Consider the following 4,898-nt stretch of genomic DNA (forward strand, 5'->3'; position numbering starts at 1 on the left):
TGAGAAGGGCATTATTGTTAGCTCTACTTTTTAACTTGCACTTCAGACTATTATTCTTACTCTAGTATTATACAGACTGAGGGAGTGCTCTGTATTGGCACTGGTGAGGCCCTACCTTGAGCACTGTGTGCAAATCTGGACCCTTCACTGCAAGAGAGAGAGATTGATGGGCTGGAGTGGGGCCTGAGGAAAGTGAGGAGACAGGGAGGGGGCTGGAGGGAAAGTCTCATGGGGAGAGGCTGAGGGAGTGGGGGTGTTCAGCCTGGAGAAGGGGAGACTTAGAGACCTTATTACTCTCTACAACTACCTGAAGGGAAGCTGTAGGCAGGTGGTGTTCAGGCTTTTCTTCCAGGCAATTGTGGCAAGAGAAGAGGGCAGGGGAGGGTTAGGTTGGATGTTAGGAAGCACTTCCTCATGGAAAGGTTGATTAGACACTGGATTGGATTGCTTAGGGAGGTGGTGGAGTCACCACCCCTGGAGGTCTTTAGAAAAGATTGGATGTGGCACTTGGTGGTATTATTTAGCTGCTGTGGTGCAGTTAGGTTATAGGCTGGAGTTGATGATCTCAGAGGTCTTTCCCAGCCTGGGTGTTCCAGGGATCTTGTAATCACAGAATCATAGAATCAACCAGGTTGGAAGGGACCTCCAAGCTCAGCCAGGACAACCTAGCACCCAGCCCTGCCAATCAAACAGACCATGGCACTAAGTGCCCCATCCAGGCTTTGCTTCAACACCTCCAGGCACAGCCACTCCACCACCTCCCTGGGCAGCCCATTCCAATGCCAATCACTCTCTCTGACAACAACTTCCTCCTAACATCCAGCCTAGACCTGCCCTGGCACAGCTTGAGACTGTGTCCCCTTGTTCTGTTGCTGGGTGTCTGGCAGAAGAGACCAACCCCACCTGGCTACAGCCTCCCTTCAGGCAGTTGTAGCCAGCAATGAGCTCTGCCCTGAGCCTCCTCTTCTGCAGGCTGCACACCCTCAGCCTCTCACTGACCACTGCTCTGACCAGATGTACCTCCTTTTCTACAGAAGAAAAACTTCTGACTGCTTTGGACATAGTTAGGGCTGAGCCTTCATTTCATTCAGACCCTAATGCTCCCCCACTGGAAATGCAGCACTCACACTGCCTGGCTCCTTTTCCTAGGTCATTGTTTAAATCAAAGAACCTGACAACTCAAGAGAAACCCACATTCAAATATAGAGAGAAAAACCTCACTAATGAGCTTTAAAACTACTTCTCACCATCTGTCTCTTTTTCTTGTGGCTTACTCAGAAGTAAGGACCTGCTTATTAAAGGGTCATTAGAAATTTCTTCTGGCAGCGTGCTGCATTTCCATTACCTTAATAAAAGCATTATTTTACATATGCCCAGGAAATCTGTGCCCAGGCCACCTGTAAAACTTCTTCACACCTTATTAGAAATAAACAAGCAAAAACTACAAAGGCTTGAAAGCTTTTTCTCTGACACTTTGCCCCTTCTGCTTCTCTAAGACATTTGTCCTCTAAGTGCACAGCTTCTTGATAACTTTCACATTTTTAACACCCCCCCAAATATAAAAATGAACAGCTTCAGTTTCAAATATTCATGAGAAGCTGAATAACTGCAAAAAGCTCACTCAGAGAACTTTGCATGGAGCTGATTTTCAGCAAGCCAGAAGTCTTTCAGCACAAATATTTAGCTTTAAATAAACCTCCACAGAAGGTAATCTGGCTCAGATTCATGAGTTGTATGACATCCATGAGCTGTTCATGACACCAAGCTAGGAGCAGCTGTGGAGCTGCTGGAGGGTAGGAGAGCCCTGCAGAGGGACCTGTCCAGGCTGGATGGGTGGGCAGAGGCCAATGGGATGAGATTGAACAAGGCCAAGTGCAGGGTTCTACACTTTGGCCACAACAACCCCAAGCAGCACTACAGGCTGGGGCCAGAGTGGCTGAGAGCAGCCAGGCAGAGAGAGCCCTGAGGGTGCTGGTAGAGAGTAGCTGAAGATGAGGCAGCAGTGCCCAGGTGGGCAGCAGAGCCAATGGCATCCTGGGCTGGCTCAGGAGCAGTGTGGGCAGCAGGACAAGGGAGGTTCTTCTGCCCCTGTGCTCAGCACTGCTCAGGCCACACCTGGAGTGCTGTGTCCAGTTCTGGGCCACTCAATTCAGGAGAGATGCTGAGGTGCTGGAAGGTGTCCAGAGAAGGGCAGCAAGGCTGGGGAGGGGCCTGGAGCACAGTCCTATGAGGAGAGGCTGAGGGAGCTGGGGGTGTGCAGCCTGCAGCAGAGGAGGCTCAGGGCAGACCTGTTTGCAGGCTACAACTACCTGAAGGGAGGCTGTAGCCAGGTGGGGTTGGGCTCTGCTGCCAGGCACCCAGCAACAGAACAAGGGGACACAATCTCAAGCTGTGCCAGGACAGGTCTAGGCTGGATGTTAGGAGGAAGTTGTTGTCAGAGAGAGTGATTGGCATTGGAATGGGCTGCCCAGGGAGGTGGTGGAGATGCTGTCCCTGGAGGTGTTGAAGCAAAGCCTGGCTGGGGCACTTAGTGCCATGGTCTGGTTGATTGGCCAGGGCTGGGTGCTAGGTTGGACTGGACGAGCTTGGAGGTCTCTTCCCACCTGATTGCTTCTATGGTTCTACTATCTGCCACTCAGCACCATGTAACACAATGAGCAGTTGTCTGAGACTTCATGTGCTCACACAGACAGGTTTACTAAAAGGTTTCTATGCCAATCTTTATCAATGTCACCTTAAAAATCTGCCGTTAAGCCTATTTTATTACTCTGAGCTGACATTCCTCAGCCTTGCATTTCAAATGGCCTCGGACTTGTGTTTCAAACAGAAGGTTTTGCTTCCCATGAGCTCACTCCCTGGTCTGGAATACCTAGAAAGAGTCTCACAAGCTGTAGTAGAATGTGTTCCTTTCCTGAACAGAATCCTTCCGAGGCTTTTCTTCACTGCTTATGTAAGTTAAACATAGATCAGTGGGATGGTCTGGGTGTTCCCTGCTCCCCCACACTTCAGAAAATCACCCAGGCTTGACCCAGCTGAGCTGGGAATTGAATGAAGCTTTGTATTTACAGCTCAGCACAAGACACAAGCAGGTATTGACAATCTCTACAGCTAGACAGAAACAGACAAGTTAAAGAGGAATACAGAAACACAGCAGCCCTCCCAGACACCTGAGTCCACAGGAGGGGCTCCCAACCACCCTAACACCTTCTCCCCATCCCTCTACCTTAGCCCAGACTTTGCCTTACGTTCAAGGTGAGTTTGGAGGGACAGCCAGGGGGGTTAGGAAGCAGATGGATTAGTCACACAGACAGCAGGTTAGGGAGAGAGAAGTGCAGTGGCAAGATGAGGGCAATGGCTTCAAACTAGAGAAGAGCAGATTTAGACTGTATGTTAGAAACAAGTTCTTTACTATGAGGGTGGCAGAACACTTCAACAAGTTGCCCAGGGAGATGGTTGAGGCCCCTTTCCTCAAGGTGAGGCTGGACAGGGCTCTGGGTAACCTGAACTAGTTGAGGATGTCCCTGCTGACTGCAGTGCAGGTGGCCTGAATGATCTTCAGAGGTCCCTTTCAGCCCAGACCATTCTATGCTTCTATGAAGGTATCAATAAAGAATGGAAAACAAATAACCCAACCATTTTTAATCTCTAAGAGAAGGATTTGTTGGTTTTTTCACTAATGAAAACCATTCTGAGTTCTTTATTCAGTAGTCTTTAGAGCGACCATCTTGAAAACACAAATGACATCTATGCAGCTTACAGCAGTGGAAGTCCTGATAGGATTTTACTCCAGGGTAAAAATATTCTTCTCACCAAGCATTGGTTTACAATGTTAATGGGTTACCATATAACCTGCTGTATTTTATTTTGCCTTTGCCCATATTAATTACATGCCATATACTTGGCTTTGCATTCTACTTTTGGACTATTCTCTCTTTCTTTCCCTCTTTCTTTCTCTTTTTCTTCTGTCCTCTCTTCCTTCCCTCCCTTCCTTCCTTCCTTCCTTCCTTCCTTCCTTCCTTCCTTCCTTCCTTCCTTCCTTCCTTCCTTCCTTCCTTTCCTTCCTTCCTTCCTTCCACCCTCCCTCCCTCTCTCCCTTCCTTTTCTTCCTAACTCCTTTGTACTAAGAAGAGAAGAGAACAGTATGTTCAGTTATAGGGGAAACACAATGACTATCAATTGGGTGATCAGCAGCTAAAGCTTATTATTAAGAGCAGTAATCAAATGCTTCTTGAACACTGACAGGTTTGGGGCATCAGCCACTTCTCTAGAAAGCTTGTTCCAGAGTTTGGACCTGCACTTTCTGTAAAGAAATGCTTCATGAGAGTGAACTTCACCTGGTGCAGCTCCAATTCATTCACATGCACATTGTCACTGCATTCTAGAGAGCAACGAGGTTATCCTACAGGCTCCTTTTCTGCAAGGTAGACAAGTCCTCTGCTGCTCCCCACAGGAGTGGGGACCTCCAAAGGTCATCTGGTCCCACCCCCTGCCACAGCAGGGTCACCTTTTGCTTTTAACAGACTAGTTTTCTTTCTTCTTATTATTTTATCTCACCCCTCCCCCATCTCCCTCCTTTCCTTTCCATCTCCTACTGCCCCCATCTTCTTCCTTTTTTTTCATCTCCTTCCTTTCCATCTCCTTCCTTTCCTCTCCATCCTCCTCTTTCCCCCCATCTTCCTCCTTTCATCTCTATCCTTTTTCTCTTCATCTCTCTCCTTTCAGCACCACCTCCCCCTTTCCCCCACACCTGCTCCTTTCCCCTTTTTCCCCCAAACCCAGAGCACCTGAGTGCTGTTGCAGTCTCCTCCCCACCCCAGGTGTGACCAATTTGACCTCCTTGACTACTCCCCTTTATAATGGGGCCCAGGAAGGGCAGTAGCCCTAAGCTTGTCCAACTG

Source organism: Pogoniulus pusillus, chromosome 4, assembly GCF_015220805.1.
Source record: "Pogoniulus pusillus isolate bPogPus1 chromosome 4, bPogPus1.pri, whole genome shotgun sequence".
Taxonomy (NCBI): Eukaryota; Metazoa; Chordata; class Aves; order Piciformes; family Lybiidae; genus Pogoniulus; species Pogoniulus pusillus.